This window comes from Saccopteryx bilineata, chromosome 9, assembly GCF_036850765.1.
Source record: "Saccopteryx bilineata isolate mSacBil1 chromosome 9, mSacBil1_pri_phased_curated, whole genome shotgun sequence".
Classification (NCBI taxonomy): domain Eukaryota; kingdom Metazoa; phylum Chordata; class Mammalia; order Chiroptera; family Emballonuridae; genus Saccopteryx; species Saccopteryx bilineata.
This window is the reverse complement of record NC_089498.1, coordinates 69,743,908-69,761,698: the sequence shown is the minus strand read 5'-3', so window position 1 is coordinate 69,761,698 and position 17,791 is coordinate 69,743,908. Positions and strand designations below refer to the sequence as shown.

Genomic DNA, 17,791 nt, shown 5'->3' with positions numbered 1-17,791 from the left:
GTATGGAAAAGATTTCTCTTACATTTCAAAGGTATGCTATCAGGTATGTTATTGTAGATGTAACAATGACAACAGACAGGTTTAGTTAAGGTAAACAGTGACCTTTGTTATAAAAACAATCCTACCCTACCACATGACCACCCACTATGAACTGCTTCCAGCTACAAAGTTTTCATTGCAGACCGTTCTGTGTGGTTACTTCAGGTCTCTGAGTTTGCAAGGCCGCCATGCAGGCCTCCCTGAGCTTGCTCAGCATTTTGTCAGCACTTATAATTTTCTACCTCTGGTTTATAATCACTTTTTGTGTTTTATTTTTGCACTGTTTTAATATGCACTGAATTTTTCAGGAATGCAACCACTTAGGTTTATCAAAGAAAGATTGTTCCTGTTTTGCTCTATATTATATCAAGAGTTGTTCACCGTTTCAGAAAAATTACATCTTTATTGTAACGCTGCTTGTATTTGAATTGCCAATACAATATATCCTTATCAATATACATCTGTAGCTGTCACATTCACAGTGATTCTGTGCATAAGGGGAAAAGTGACTCTTTTATTATGTATGCTAATGTAAGAGTGCCTGAGCATTTGTATAATGAAATGCAAATATATAATTTATGTAAATGCATGTAATTATATATAAATAACATTTAGATACAATTTTTTTAAGGACTTAGTGTAGATAGTTAATATGTGGTTAATTAAATTTCATTTCAGGATGTTAAAAAAGGACATTGGAAATTATTTATTTTATAAAGGGGGAATAAGTTCTGATGGGTTTGAGGACTATATAAATTTATGCAAGGAAAAGAACTGGTTCTCTTTAAGAACCAATAAAATTTGCAGTGACATACCTCACTGGATTTCTCTGTGAAACAACAACAGTCACTTCCTTCATCATATTTTAGGTGAAACTTTCTTGACATTTGCACAACTAGAAAATCAGTTTGCTTGTTTTTTTTCAGAAAAAAGAGATAATTTGTTCCAAAGGTAAATTTAACTTGGTATTCTTAGGAGGCCAAAAATGATTCTACCTTTTATATATCAATAATACCTCACTTCTTACTGACCTTACTGAGTGTCTTTTGTTTACATTGCTACATTGCTCATACACAGATAGGGACAGAAAGACAGGAAGGGAGAGAGATGAGAAGCATCAATTCTTTGTTTCGGCTCCTGTGTCTCCTTTGTTGTTCATTGATTGCTTCCTCATATGTGCCTTGACAGTGGGGGGGGGGGAGGGGCTGCAGCAGAGCAAGTGACCCGCTGCTCAGAGACCTTGGGCTTCAAGCCAGTGACCTTTGGGCTCATGCCAGCGACCATGGGGTCATGTCTATGATCCCATGCTTAAGCCAGTGATCCTGTGCTCAAACCAGGTGAGCCTGCGCTTGTCAAGCCAGCAACCTTGGGGTTTTAAACCTGGGTCGTCTGTGTCCCAGTCCAATGCTCTGTCCACGGCACCACCAGGCAAGTATGTTATTCCTTTAGAAGTAATACAGTGTGTCCGTAAAGTCATGGTACACTTTTGACCAGTCACAGGAAAGCCACAAAAGACAATAGAAATGTGAAATCTGCACCAAATAAAAGGAAAACCCTCCCAGTTTCTGTAGGATGAGGTGGCAGCATGTGCACATGTGCAGATGATGACATAACACCATGTATACAGCAGAGCAGCCCACGGCCATGCCAGTTGAGATGTGGACGGTACAGAGGAAAGTTCAGTGTGTTCTGTGGCTCGCTAAATTAGAATCTGTTACCAAAGTACAACATGAATATCGGTGCGTTTATAATGAAGCGCCACCACATAGGAATAACATTACTTGGTGGGATAAGCAGTTGAAGGAAACCGGCAGTTTGGTAGAGAAACCCCGTTCTGGTAGGCCATCAGTCAGTGACGAGTCTGTAGAGGCTATACGGGATAGCTACCTAAGGAGTCCTAAAAAATCTGTGCGTGAGACCACATCGAACTGCACTGAGTAGGTATGAAACTGGGAGAATTTTCCTTTTATTTGGTGCAGATTTCACATTTCTATTATCTTTTGTTGCTTTCCTGTGACCAGTCAAAAGTGCACCATGACTTTACAGACACACTATATATCTCTTATTTAACAATTTGAAATAAAAAGACAGGTTAATGACAGTAAATGTCAATTTCAATACAAGATGCTCTGGTTTAATATATTCAAGGGACTGATAGGGTGGTTAATTAATAAAAGAAGTGTCACCTCAGGTCTGTGCTGAGATTTTCATTAACAAGTTGAAAAAGAAGTAACAAAGTAATCAATGAACTAAAGCAGACATGATTGACTGCAATTACTGTGCTTGTTAAGACTATTGACTAATGGCAAGATGGGCTGTCAAAGTTGAGGCATGGCACTATGAGAAAATTAAATGAGAAAAATTAATGAGAAAAACATTCATTTCAGCCCTTCCGTTATCACCCAGGCAATAAAGTTAATGTGTCAATTTCAGTAGTTCTGAAATAGTTAAATTGAGATTCTTATTTTAGCACTAAATACATCCTGACTAGAATTTAAATGCTGTAGGAGGGAGAAATTTGGATGTAAATAGAATATATAAAAGACAATAAACAGGACATAATTGTAGTTTGTAGGGTATTAGCTATAAAGATGAAGAAGCAATGATTTGAAGGATATATGAGAAATAAAATTAATGGAACACTATTCCCTTATGATGCTGACACCTTTCCTTTCTCCATCAAGGCAAATATAACTCACTCCAGGAAAGTTTCCTGGATTACCCACCCTCTGGAGCTCTCTTTCCCTCCTTTGAAATCCTATAGCTATTGAGCTTTACCTTCTCTTCTACTTATTATGCATATACCATGCTGTTATGGACACTACCACCACCCCTAGCTTTTATTCCAATGGTGAAGACGAATAAGTAAACAGATAAATAAATACACAAGGTTGTGATAAGTGACTGGGGACAATGAGATAAGGTGATCAGGTAATACTTCCCTGAGAAGGTAAAGGATTATATCAAGAATGAGAGTGAGCTAGATGTTTAATAGCTGGGAGAAAATTATTTCAGGCATGGGAACAGTAAGTGCAATAAGCTTGGGGAGCTTATGAACAGAAAGGGTAGTTGAATTCAGTGAACTAAGGGGAAGAGTGCTGTGAGTCAGGGTTGGAAAGGTTGCCAGGGGCCAGATCATGCAGTGCCTTGAAAATGTGAAAAAAGTATTTGAATTTTCTTCTATGAGAAATAAGAAGGTATTGGGCAATTTTAAGCAGTAGCATAATATGGGCAAAGCTATGTTATGAAAGGTCACTTAGATGCATAGAGAATATAATGTAAATGCCTCAGTATAGTTGGTATAGGGGAGATAGAGACAAGGGGATGTATTAAAGATAACTTTTGGAAGTAGGATTAATGGAAATTCTTGATGATTGTAAGTAAAAAGAATGAATGAAGGATGACTCCTAGGTTTTGGCTTAAGCCATTTGGCTATGGTACTAATAACTAGAATATGAACGATAGAAATAGGTTTGAGAGGCAAAAACAAGAGCTCTTTTCTGGGACATATTAAATTTGAAATGTGTATTAGTTATCTGTTGGGAGAGGGCAGTTGGATGTATGTTTTTGGAGCTTGTGAGGCAGATCTGGGTTGAGATACAAATTTGGGAATCATTAGCATCACCGGTTACTTGAGTAAACTAGTTTTTTAAAATATATTTTTATTTATTTGTTTTTTATTATTTTTAAGTAAGAGGAGGGGAGATAGAGAGGCAGACTCCAGCGTGTGACCCAACCAGGATTTACCTGGCAACCCTTGTCTAGGGCTGATGCTCAAATCAACCCACCTATTCTCAGTGCCCAGGGCTAATGCTCAAACCAATCAAGTGGCTGTGAGAGGAAAAGAAAGAGAGAAGGGGGACATGGAGGGAAAGAGAAGCAGATGGTCACTTCTCCTGTGTGCCCTGACCAGAGATCTAACCCAGGATGTCCATACGCCGGGACGATGCTCTGTCCACTGAGCCAACCAACCAGGGCCTTGAGTAAACTATAGTAGTTTGCTTTCTCCAATCCCTGCATTTCACCTGTTCTGTTGCATCTTCCTTTCTCATTCCTGAAGGACATTTTGGGAAGGCTCCATAACTTACCTGCCACTTTTAGTGCTTTTAAGGCTGTTTAGTCCATTTCAAAATTTTTATCTTAATCAAGTTTAAATTTCACCTTTTCCCCTTCCTCCAGCATTGACTGGATGTCCTTTCAAGGGACTTGGAAATTGGAAGGGACAAAATTGACTTTCCACCACTTCTCTCATATCTCTGAGAGAAGAGAATTAGTTGGCCTTGTTACCCTAATTTTTCAAATCTCCTGACTTTTTCTTTAGTGTCAGAGCGAGGAGAGGGAATGAGAGAGGAAGAGTATGCAGCTCGTAACTTCTTAATAAGCCCTGAATGAGGTGTCTGTCCTCAAATATTGGAAATTCCTTAGTGTGCTGTGTACACTGATAGCTTCATTTTTGTTTTATTTTGAGCCTTATTTGCCAATTTTGAGCAATAGTTAAAGTCTCACTCAACATCTGATTACAACTCTCTTTTATAGGATTGGATGATATGTCCCCCGAGGTGACCATTATGGATTTGGCCACATGGAGGTTGTTGGTATACTTAAAAGTGGCCTTTATGGCAGCGAAGGGGACAGAGTTTCATGGAGTGGGTTGTGGAGTGAATGAGAGGTGAAAAAGTAGGGATGCTAAGCGACTCATTCGGGAATCTTGGATGAAGGCAGCAGAGAACTGGGAGGAGTCTGCAGACAGTTCTTGGGTGAAGCTAAAGCTTTTGTTTGTGTGATAGTTTTACAAATCCTATGGCATATTTTTTATGCTGATCTATTAGAGAAGGGGTGATAATGCAGTACATGGGGCAATAATGAAGGAGCGGAGTCCTTGAGAAGTGGAGAAGAAGGGATCCAGAGTAGGAGAGGAGGAGCAGGGTACTGCCTGCATTGTAGTAGGAGGGAGGGCAGAACAGGTGGGGCTCGGTGCTGGTGCTCTTGTAGCTTTGATGATGAGAAGACATGGGGCATCTCCCCAGATGGCTTCTGTTTTTCACAATGACGGAAGAGAATTGATTTGCAGCTAGTAACAGGGTGGGCAGGAAGGGAGAGTAAGAAACATCTTTTTGCTTCAGAACTTAAGATCTTTGAAACAGGAAAAGATTCATTTAGATTCAACTAAATCACCCACCAAGGTGCCAGAACTATTTATCACATACTTTTAAAATAAAATAATTTTAATGATTACAAATGAAAATTATCCTTAGCTTTAAACCTTATCTTAAATTGGTATTATAGCTGTTCAGAAAATCATATATATTTTAAGCCTGAACATGAAATTGCCAGTCTTTTGAGGTATCATGTATAGAACAAAATGGACTTATGGGTTACACAAAAGCTACATTAATTCTTTTTTTTTTTTTTTTGTATTTTTTCTGAAGCTAGAAACCGGGAGAGACAGTCAGACAGACTCCCGCATGCGCCTGACCAGGATCCACCCGGCACGCCCACCAGGGGGTGATGCTCTGCCCCTCCTGGGCGTCGCTCTGCTGCAACCAGAGCCACTCTAGCGCCTAGGGCAGAGGCCAAGAAGCCATCCCCAGCGCCCAGGCCATCTTTGCTCCAATGGAGCCTCGACTGACTGTGGGAGGGGAAGAGAGAGACAGAGAGGAAAGAGAGGGGGAGGGGTGGAGAAGCAGATGGGCGCTTTTGCTGTGTGCCCTGGCTGGGAATCGAACCCGGGACTTCTGCATGCCAGGCCGACGCTCTACCACTGAGCAAACCGGCCAGGGCCTACATTAATTAAGTTATTTTAATGAAAAGAAGACATGGTATTTCATTATGACGTAGGAATTGATCATACCCTGGAGGGCTTATTTTCTAAGAGGGGATGCTGATAAGGATAGAAGTATTTTCTTTGTGGAGGCCTCCCTTATTGTGCCCTTGATTTCCTAGCTGACTTCTAACACAGCACTCTGCATCAAAGGGCTTCTTAGTACGTGTGGTTGAGTGACTGTCTGGGGCCAGGCACTTTGCTCACAGAAGTGGAGCAAAGACACACTTTTGATTACCTTGGGAGAATTGCTGTAACAGCCCTGATTTATTCTCTCTTTCCTCTTTGGCCTCAGCTCTTCTATCCCTAAGCTTTGTTTGCTTGCAAAGGCATTGTGAGCCAAAAATTTAAAGTTTGTAAAGTATAAAGAAAGAAAACAAGTAAATAGGGAAGGAGAATAAATACTGAACAAGACTGGGCAAGGTGACAAGAAGGAATTAAAATTTGGAAGGGGGCCAGGGTGCAAAACGCAGTGGCTGTGTAGTTTACAGGAGCTATTTAGTGTTCAGCATGCTTTAGTGATCACCCAGAGAAAGCCAGCTTTTTCCAGTTTTGTTTGCTGACCTATGGTTAGCTATGGAAGCTTGACATAGCTAATCTGTGTTTTCTGTCAGCCAACCGATATAAATACAGAAGACCATGGGCCTCTGCTTATCAAATCCGACGTGATTTGAATTTCTAGGAGGAGGACCCCTTGTGGCTATAGTGGGAAATATTCCAATAAAATCTATCTTGGAGGCAGCAGACATTTTTATAAAGGGATTAAAAAACTCCACAGAGCTCTTTAAAATTATATTTCAGATACTTATAATATTTTGATGTTTTGATATCATCAAGTACCACAATTGCATCTGTATTGTACCTCAGTTTGGTGTAATTTGAAGCACTTCAGAGTTTATCCATTTATTCACATATCCCCTGAAAAGCAGATAGAAGGGGTTTTCATCTCCATTTTGCAGATGGCAAGGAGAGGTACAGAGCAGGTAAGTAACTTATTTGTGATTTTACAGTGGTGGCAGGCTAGCCCATAATAGAATTTGGATATCTTGGGCTCAATTGAACAGTCTGGTTTTGGAAAACATTCATTATTAAAGCTCTAAAACAAAAGCTTCTATTTTGCAAGTGTCAAGTGAATTCTTTATTCAAGAAAAGATGGATTGAGAGACATAAAACTTACTCTTTGTTTTCACTGTGAAAAGAGGCTATTCCTAGATTCTCCTGGGGAAAAAAGCTGCTTTAAAAATATCTGGGAGGACAGTATGCTAGCAACTAAGACTCTTTAGATAAATGTAGTGCCAAGTATACAAATTTTAAAGGAACCTACATAAAAATACAGTCATTTTGAAAGTTTCCCTAGAAATCATATAAAATGAAGCCCCTTTCATAGTCGTTCTCTCTGACGGTCCCCAAACCCGCCCTTTCCTCTCAGCTTCACAATATTTTCCTAAGAGTGCTGTGAAACTAATAAAGAAATAAATGCTTTCTTTTGATTTTGAATTCAGCCTTTTAAGAATAGAAATGCCAAAACTCAAATGAGTAGTTCTATTTTAGAAGCAATTACCCCCTATTGTTTTAGAAGCTATTGGAAGAGAGTCACAAAAGTGGTAACGCGTTCTAAGTAAATGCAGCACAAATCCAAGGGGCTGTCAGAGCACTGATGACATGGGAAAGCCTAAGGCAGAGACCACTGCACTGTTCCAGGAAATGTCAAGATGTTCCTGGAGATGATATATTAAAAAAAGGGAAGAGAAAATATGAAAAAGAATAGCCATAGAAGAAGGAGTACTTGTTGGATAAAACTGTCTTTTTGATAACTTTAATAATGGTTCCACCTGTTAGAGTTTTTGGTAAATTTTCACTGAGCATACTTTACTGATAATGATGTGGTTCTATGTAAATTCTGTATGCAGTGAGAAACTGGTGGAAGGGTACAAGGCAGGGAAGGTTTCAGAGGAGAAACACATCACATGTGACAGACACATCATGGGAGGGAAGACACTGAATTTGACATGACTGATCTTTTGCTGATAGATTTCCTGGACTTCTATGATCTGTTCTTTATCATTCTTTTATTCTTAATAACTTCAGCCTTTAACTTGAATTAGACAGAAAGGGTCTTTATTTTGGAAAGGGACTTAGAGAAATACAGGCTAACTTATTCACAGCTTCCTGACAGCTATGTTTGTAGATCTCCAGGGAAAGTATGTGTCTGGCCTTTTTCAACAAAGTATTTTCAGTAACAACTTGTCAGTGAGGTCAGTGACTAGTGGTTCAGGATTAGATACCACCCACCCTGGCTTGTAACCTCCCCTTTCTTTCTTATCCTGGGGGACTGACGCTGGGCTCAGCTAAAGTGACTGCGCCACTGTCACTGCCTCTCAATCTCTAACTCTGTGACCTACCAAGAAGTCTTTTTTTTTTATTTTTCTCCAAAGCTCTTTTTGGGTAATTTCCTACAAGAGCCGAATTTTAACCACATTTACTTTATAGGAAGCAACAGAAAGGTAAGTGTCAAGTTTGTAAAGAGAAGAACTCGACTTCAGTGCATTCTTGTTTCTCTGTTGAATTGCTCTACGTTAATTATATATCATAGGTTTAAAATGTGGGATTTCCTTCTGAAATGAAGAGCGTCACATTATTATATAAAACGGGAGTGTTTTAAGTAGTTATGATGAGAAATGTAGGCTTTCACGCTAATTTAAAAATTATAAATAACTTTCAAAACTAGTGCCAGGGGAAGCTAGTAGCCAATGTCGTGCCTTGCATTCAGAGAGTTTCTGGCTATAAAAAGCCAATTGCGATACCATGGAGGAAAAGATAAGATACGGCCTGGATGCTTCTGCTTTGGCTTGGAGCTGGGGCAAAAGAGAGCAAGACAGCAAATGTTGAGGGGATTTTACTTTCAACCAAAAAAAGCTTATTCATAATATATGGAAGCTTTTCCAAATGACAGTGGCAAAAGCATTAATTTTTGAGCTTAATGTGTATCTTATATATTTGTTTTATAACAGGTAGCGATATTAAGAGGTTGAGGAATCACTCAGAACTGTTTGACCACCATTTAAAATCAAATGAAAATCCCCATATATGGGATAAATATGGGCTATTATAATATATATATATATATATATATATATATATATATATATATAATCAATAATGTAAGAGACTCCAGTGGAGTCTGAGGGACTGTGAGCAGTTGCTCATGGTTGCGCTGAGGACAGAACTGGCAGGAATGAGTTCAAATGGAATTGAGGACAAATCTAGGTTAGGCATCAGGAAGTCTGCTGACTGTAGAGGTTTTGAGTCACTGATATGCACCACTAGGAAAGACTGTAAATACATGAGATTCAATGATTTGCTTAAAACACATGTGTGGGAAAAATAGAATTTCAAATTAGCCTGGCTTTTGGGTTGTGGCTAGCTTATTTAGGCAGACTGAAAGGTCAACATATTAAAAAACATTGTGATTTGGAGGCATGGATTATCAGCAATCAAATTTGAAATGCATATTTGGATGTGATATTAAAATTTCATTACCCACTATAAAAAATTAACTCAGTAGTAGCACAGGAAAATTTATTAAATGGAGAAACTCAAAATACACAGAGTACAGACATAGCTATTTCCATTTGTTATTTCCTATAAATAGTTTGTCTTCCTTTTTTTAAGTAAAATATTGGAATTTTTATAGAAAAAGTTATTCCTGTTTCAGAAGAGTAATATGTATGAATTTTGAAAGCACAGAAAAAAACAATCTGTAATCTTATTGATGTATTTCCTTGTAGTCTTTTTTTCTCTGCATGGCTTTAGAATGAATTGCAATAATTCTTTACATAAAATTTGGAACCATGTTTTTTCTTTTAACCTTAAACCAAAACATTTTCCAAATATCTATTCTATATATATAGATGTTATTTTACATTGTTGTGTAACATTCTTCCAAGTAAATAGATATAATTTTATTAATCATTGTTGAACATCTAAGTGCTATGATAAACAGTATGTATTTGTTAAAAATAATTTCTTTAGGTTCTATTCTCGTGTGAACTCGAATTAGAGAGCATTAGAGTTGAAGACAAAGGTTGTGATTCTTAAGATTTTTTTTTACTGCTTTTCTTCAGGCATTGTAAAATTCCTTGTCTACCAAATGAAATATTTATTGAATGTCTCTGATATGCAAAACAGTGTTATCATGGATGGGCACATAGAAGTGTTTGGGAGGACAGAATCCCCTCTGTTTACAAAATTTCAATTCATCAACTTTCACAGATAGCAATAAGGCTACATGTCAGTGTAGAAATCCTTCACCTCTGCCTGAAAACAACAGATAATATTATTGACTATTTATATTACTTTGGACTTTAGAACAATATAATTTATAAATAACTTCTGTTAGAGCACCGTCTATACATAGTTCTGATTTATATAAATTTTATGATACAACTTTGACAAAGAGATAGCAGAATTAGGAAGAATAAATGCTTTATAATAAAAATATGGAGAAACTGGAAGTATTTGCAGAAAATCTGTAGGTAGCAGAGAGGAAAAGAAGGATGGGGGCACACACAAGAGCATGGCTAGAGTGGGAGTCATGGAAGATAGAAATTTTTCATTTTGTTGTTGAATTTGGGAGCTGCCATGGTAGAAACAGAATATATTGAAGGAAAAATAAACACTGAGGAATTGGTGATCAGTGCAACTGTTTAAATTTTGGAGGTGGTGGCTGGTTCACAGAAATCAAACTGAAGAGAGTAGAGATATCAATATTATTTGGTGGAAGGTGAGTTGAATTATAGGGTTGGGAATTCTTAAAGAATATATTCTACCTGTAATATTTTTTTCAATTGTGGAGTTTTACTTTTAAGTGATACTTAGAGGAAAGGATGAGAGTTCTCTTTTCTGTTTACCAAAAATTTGTTTGAATGTTCCTCTTTTTTCTTTGGAAGAGAAGAGGTTTTAATATTTAAGAAGAGAAGTTGGCAGGCCAATATTGCCTGAAGGGATCCTATGTTATCTAATGGAGACTTAAAAATAGTGTTTATTTATAAGTCATTGGCTCATGGGAATATCAGTCTAGAGACTCAAAAAACATGATTTTCTGATTTTTGTTTGGATATTGGATTTTAAGTGACACAGCAGTCTGAAGGGGGAATTTTAAGTTCAGCCAAATTGCAAATCTAATGGAAAGTGACAGATAATTGAGAATACAGAATTATTGGAAGTGAACAGGACTATTAGCCGTTGCACCTGATTTTCATGTGCATAATTACTGTTTTTAACTACATTATTGCTGCCTGGGTCACGACCAGTAATCTGCTTCCAATTTAATCACTAACTTCCAGGGTCTGAGAAGTGATTTAGAGTTTCTATGTGCAAAATTATAAGTTTATGTGAACTTTATTTGACACCCCCACTCCCCTCCCTCTTTTTCCTGCCTTTTATTATCCTAGCCAGTATACTTATGCTTCAGGTCTGTCCATCAATGAGGAAATTTATTTGGTGGAGAAAGCAATATTTAGCACAAAGAAGGACCCTCAAGTAGTAGAACTTGAGCACTTTAGGCCCTATTTTATATCAGCACTACTTGAAATGTGATCAGCAGTTCTTAATCTGTTACTGGTTCATGAAAGGACATAAGAGTTTGTACCAGAATGTAAGTCATCTATGCTCTAAGAATTTGTAGCAAGACTTTCTAGATGAATGAAACAGTTACTGATTTACATTCTGGTGCAAGCTTCTTATCTCATTGCAGACCTGTACTTTGAGTAACATTACTTAAATGAAGCTACTATATAATATTCTTTTTTATAGAGAAGACAGAGAGAGGAAAGGGTTGGGGGAAGGATCAGGAAACATTAACTCTTAGTAGTTGCTTCTTATATGTACCTTGACCAGGCAAGCTGGGGGTTTTGAACTGGCAACCTCAGCATTCCAGGTTGATGCTTTATCTACTGCACCACCACTAGTTGGGCATACAGTATATAGCATTTTATCTCCTCTATTCTATATACATTATCAGGTAGATTTGGGAAAACAGCTGTGTTAGACTTGCTTGCATGTACTTTGCATGATTAGTGCGTGAGCATGTGGCAGAGCCACATTTGCATAGCCTGTGTAAAGCTTTCTGTGCTTTCCTTTGGCATGGATTGCTTGCCCGCCACTGTGAGGGACCGTTTTGCTGTTCATTCACCTGCTGCCATGAGAAGTGGTTTTCCCCTGCCTGTTTGCTCGTCTAGCACTGGGAGACTCTAATAACAGGAATGGCCTACTGCTTTCCAGCTCCACAGTTTCTTAACCGTCTGCCCAATCCAATGTGAACCTGCCTGGCTACTGCCACCAGCATTACACCTGATGCAGTGGGCTGGATTTGGATCAGATTATTATGGAGCTGCTGACACCCTCGAAAGGTGAAATAGAAGAGTGGCTGTTCTTGAGCATGTGGTTCCTGGGGGCTACCCTGTTGGCAGCCATGGGCTGCATGTTTTTTATAGCCAGATGAGCAGAAACTGGAAGCTCTGTGCATGAGACCACCTGAGTTTGAGAACTCCAGTATGAGCTTGAGACTGAGAACCAATGATGGCTTGAACAGTTGCTAGAGAAGGAGGCTGAGTGCTTTCGAGAGCTGCAGTGTGAAATGCAGGCTGAAGACCAATGGCACCTGGAACTGGAATGGTTGCTTGAGAAGGAACTATGGGCTTGAGAGCTGCAGTTTGCCCTAAAAGCAGAATGTTGGCAGAGACTGTTGTTAGAGAGACAGCTGTGGGTTAAAGAACTCGAGTTTCAGCTTCAGGCTGAGAGCTGGCAGATGCAAGAGCTGAAGTGGTTGCTGAAGAAAAAGGAGGAAGAGGTTCGGGCTGAAACAGCCATCAGCAGACTCAGAACCTGGCTGGTGGTCACCCAGAAGGTAAAAACTCAGCAGCCAAAAGTCTCTCAGGGGCAGGCACAACCCCCTCTGCAAGTAGTTGAGTATTTTGTGGTCTGGCCTATACCCAGACAGAGTTGATGGAGTTAGGGGTGAAATTCAGGTAGAAACCCACTGAGTCCCTGGCAGCTTGGTTGCTGCGATTGTGGGACATAGGTATGATGGCATCATGCTCTCCAGAACAGAGATGGATAAATTAGCTGCCATTACCATGCACTCCTCCTTGAGGCAGCATCTTCAGAACTGCCATGACAATCCAGGAAACCATACCTTATTAAAATGGGTAATGGTTGCCATTTGTGCAGTCTGGCAGAATGTTGGAGACTTGACAGGGTCAGTGGCAGTCACATACTGAGCTGTGACAGGTCCTCTGGGAACTAGGTATGAGAAATGCTGCTTTCAACCTGAGGTCTCCTGGGCCAGATGAGGGAGTATTTACAGCATGGAGAAAGAACCTTATTCTCTGTAGTGCCCTATCATCCCCTTTTGGGTCACTAGTGGTTATTTTTAGCTCGTATGTGGGACAGCCCATCAATGTGTTTATACAGACAGTGGTAGGTTTGGGGAAGGTGGAGGCAGCAGGGGGCCATAATACCACGTGGGCTGCTGCTTGTGCTGCCCTCCCACCTGCTGACTAACAAGAGAAACAGGCCTGTAAAGGTTACCCAAACACAGATGTGGGTAGATTTAATTGTGGCTATGGCAGATAGGGAGAAATTAGATGGCAGATCTAACAAACTTCTTCTAGAATTTTGGCAGCAGCTTAAGCTAGCACAGAGGTTCTAGCTGCTGAAAAAGCAGAGAAAGATGGTGGCCCCAGGAGCTGCCAAGAAAATGGCTGGTGCTTGTGTTGTACAACTGCAAGACTACTTGATGGAAACAGCTTAGGGAGAGGAAGATCCCCAAGACCTATTATTCCAGTTTGAATAAGGAGAGGGCCAAGGGACTCATCTCATGGGGATAGTCAGGGGCCAAGGGACTCATCTCATGGGGATAGGTGGGGGCCAAGGGACTCATCTCATGGGGATAAGCGGGCGCCAAGGGACTCATCTCATGGGGATAGGCGGGGGCCAAGGGACTCATCTCATGGGGATAGTCAGAGGCCAAGGGACTCATCTCATGGGGATAGGCGGGGGCCAAGGGACTCATCTCATGGGGATAGGCGGGGGCCAAGGGACTCATCTCATGGGGATAGGCGGGGGCCAAGGGACTCATCTCATGGGGATAGTCAGAGGCCAAGGGACTCATCTCATGGGGATAGGCGGGGGCCAAGGGACTCATCTCATGGGGATAGGCGGGGGCCAAGGGACTCATCTCATGGGAATAGGCAGGGGCCAGAAACCCCGTGTGAAATTGATAATCTACTGGTCCCCTTCTAATGTGCAGCAAGTATTAGTGCTAGAAGACAATAGGTGCTTTTATTTTAGCAGCAGCAGCAGCAGCAGCAGCAAAGAGAACTGCCAAGGCAGCACAGGCCTTGAATGTGTTTGACCCCATCAGGCCCCTGTAAATTTGCTGAGGGGTTTGTGGAAATAGAGCACTTATGGAAAGGTGCTGAGGTCCGTTGTCAAAAAGCTGTGTGGCTAGTTGCCTGTAATGGACTTCCACCTTGGGTGATTTGTACAGACAGCTGTACTGTCTATTGTGGACTGATCACTGAGTGGTGTAATGGATTCTTGAAGCAGGGACTGCAACAGGAGGGGAGCCTCAGCTCCCTTGCTGAATGGACATGCTGCTTGTGGACAGTATGGGAGACCCTGATGGGCAGAGGGTGCCACAGCAGCTGCGAAGGCCCTCCTGCACTGGGAAGCTGCTCCCATCCAGTGGCAGAGACATACCAAGGTTACTTCCTTCAATGGACATGGCCCTGGACTATACAGGCCCTCCCACCTACTGTGTGGTAGGGGGCTAGGTGAGCCTCCAGTTAATTCCCTGGGCAGAGTGCTCAGGGAGATATTGTGAAGGGCACCTTTTAATTATTGTCATTTGGGTATGGCTTATGCTGTTTCTGTTTATGTAATGTACCTCACTCCTCACATAGGGACCATCACAGAAGATACCTGTTGTGTAGATTATGATGTGACCAACTCTAAAGGGGAGGAGTGTTGGGAAACAGCTGTGTTAGGCTTGCTTGTTTACACTTTGCATGATTAGTGCATGAGCATGTGACAGAGCCACGTGTGCATAACCTATGTAAGGCTATGGGGTGCTTTCCTTTGGCGTGTATTGCTTGCCTGCCACCGTGAGGGGCAGTTTTGCTTTTCATTCACCTGCTGCTATGAGAAGTGCTGTTTCCCCTGCCTGTTTGCTTGCCCACTGTGGGGAGAATCTAATAAATGGGAAATGGTCCATTGCTTTCTGGTTCCACAGTTCCTCTACTGTCTGCCTGAATCCAATGTGAACCTGCTTGGCCATGGCCACTGGCAGTACAGTAGAGTATTAGGATGGAGGTGTACAATTAATGAGATAATAAATGAATTACTAGGTTTCAGTTGATGAGAATTCTGGAGGTGGTATCAATGCAAAGTAACCCTGGGCTAAAGCTCACTGAGAACCCACAGAATGACTGAGGCAAGATTGCTGGAAGGACTACAGTTGGGCATACTCTAGTGTTGGCTTTGGAATTCCTCACTCAGTTTAGTTGACTTTTGTACCAGACATTATTCTTAGTGCTGGGGATAGTTACTAGTGAACTAAATAAAGGCTCTGACCTCATGGCACTTCCTTTCTAGTGTGTGTGTTTGTGGGTCAGGATGAAAAGAGAGTAAGAAATAAAACCAATTTCTCTGTAAGTTTCTAAAAGAGGCACCAGAATCTGTCTTAGTCTAGGGCTGGAGCTCATACATAGGTCATGGGAATTTGCAGAATTATAAACTTACTTCACTCTTCCTTATAGCAGCTATATGGTTGAATTTAACCAATTTGTTGCCTCCTGCTATTCTGGAATATTTTAATGTTTCTACCTGTTGGTGAAGACTGATGTTCCCCAGCAAGGCCATGCAACTTTTGCACTACTTCTCTGCCTTCCCAGTGGCCTTCCTCTACTAGGGACTCCTTAGGCCTTTCCTAGACCCAAAAATTAAAAGGTAAACACCTGGCTCAACTGAGTCTTTCCAAGAACCAACTCCAGGCAACTCTCTGATTGGTTGGGACCTAAGCCATGCTGGTTAAGTGTTTTAAATATCTCCTCTATTGATAGGCAAATGTAATCCAGCAGGGATTTGCAGATTTCTTAAGGTTTTGCCTGACCCTCTAGTCACAACAATGAACGAATATGTAACAGTTAATTAACTAGTCCCTAATTTCTGCACATTTAGGCTGTCTCTAGCATTTTGTTACAATTCTGTAACATTTGGTATTTACCTTTGTACATATGTTCAAATTCCTAAAAGTGGCATTGTTTAGTCTAAAACTTTGTACATATAAAATTTTCTGAACATTGCCAGAGTGCCTTCCAAAGAGATTTTACTAGTGTACACTCAGATCAACAGTGTAGGCGACATCTCACATTTCTTTATCTTGTCAAAAAAGATTTCCCCCCAAATTTAAAGAATGTCTTACTGAAACTAATTTATCCTCTTTTGTGATGATATCAGGAAAAAAGGGGAAGAGAACAAAATTAAATTAATTTAGTATGGATGGCTCTTTTTTTTGATAAGAGACAGAGAGAGTCAGAGAGAGGGACAGATAGGGACAGACAGACAGGAAGGGAGAGAGCTGAGAGAAGCATCAACCCTTCATTGCAGCTCCTTAATTGTTCATTGATTGCTTTCTCATATGTGCCTGGACTAGGGGGCTATAGCAGAGTGAGTGACCCCTTGCTCAAGCCAGTGACCTTGGGCTTCAAGCCAGTGACCTTTGGGCTCTAGCCAGAGACCACGCGGTCATGTCTATGATCCCATGCTCAAGCCAGCGACCCCTCTTTCAAGCTGGTGAGCCCATACTCAAGCCGGTGACTTGGCGTTTCAACCTTGGGTCCTCCATGTCCCAGTCTGATGCTCTATCCACTGAGCCACCATCTGGTCAGGCAGTATGCATGGCTCTTAATGAAACTATATCAAGATACTGTGAGAGATCACTGCTCTATTTTCTAATTAATTATATTTTGATACTGTATTAAAATTTGCAGGGGAGCAACATCAAATTTATTGGTTTTAATTTTCAGTAGCTACCTTTTTGATATATAGGACAACATTTGTCAGTTCTCAGTGCCATGATTACTCAAAGACGCAAACAATAATTCTGTGATACATTGTGGTTCTCAACCCAGAGTACTTTTGCTCTCCTGGGGACATTTGGGGGTATCTGGAGAAATTTTTGGTTGTCACATCTGGGAGGCTGGTGCTTCTGTCATCTAGTGGGTAGATATCAGGGATGCTGCTAAATATCCTATAACACATAGGTTACTCTCCTACAACAAAGAATTTTTCAGCCTAAAACATCAGTGCTCAGAATGAGAACCTTGCTGTAATAAAATATTTCTGGAAATGAACATTGATCTAAAGAGTTAAACATTCCTTCACTATCTTTTTTCTTGACTTGTTTATCAGTTTCTACTCAATCACCTTTTGACATCTACTTCTATATGAGGTAATAATCCGTACTAAGCTAAAACTTCTGCATAACTGCCTAACTACTCCTACCAATGATAGGCAACCCCGTATTCTCCTGCCTCTCTTAAATGCCTTTAAAATTACTGTACCAACCATAAACCAGGCTGCTCTCCCTTACGAGACAGCCTGGCAGGTCCTCTCTCAGTAAAGCCTGTGACACTCGTCTTTCGCACTCTGACTGATTCTGTTATTTGGTGCCAAACCCGGACGGACGGGGCTCCGGTTGCCTGGAGGATCCCCCAGCTCTCACCCAAGCTTGCTACCAGGAAAGCGGCGGGTGGACAGCGGCAGCTCGTTCTGGGCTTACTCCCTGATTCTGCTTGGTCCTGGGAGTCGGGGCAGATTGGCCGGCTCCGTGACCCTGTTCCGAACCCCTGCGGGACCAGGATTAGG

At 40.9% G+C, this 17,791-nt stretch overlaps 1 protein-coding gene across 3 annotated transcripts in view; it reads left to right on the top strand.

The window, feature by feature from the left end:
* Nucleotides 1-17,791, top strand: part of CTNNA3 (catenin alpha 3) — a 2,095,157-nt gene that overhangs the window by 39,528 nt on the left and 2,037,838 nt on the right. For 2 of the 3 annotated variants that reach the window (XM_066242414.1, XM_066242417.1), the window contains exon 1: nucleotides 8,207-8,364. The exons of the other annotated variant lie outside the window; for it this stretch is intronic. The gene's annotated coding sequence lies outside the window, so the exon portion shown is untranslated. Of the gene's footprint in view, nucleotides 1-8,206; nucleotides 8,365-17,791 lie in introns of those variants that run through there. 3 annotated transcript variants of the gene reach the window in all.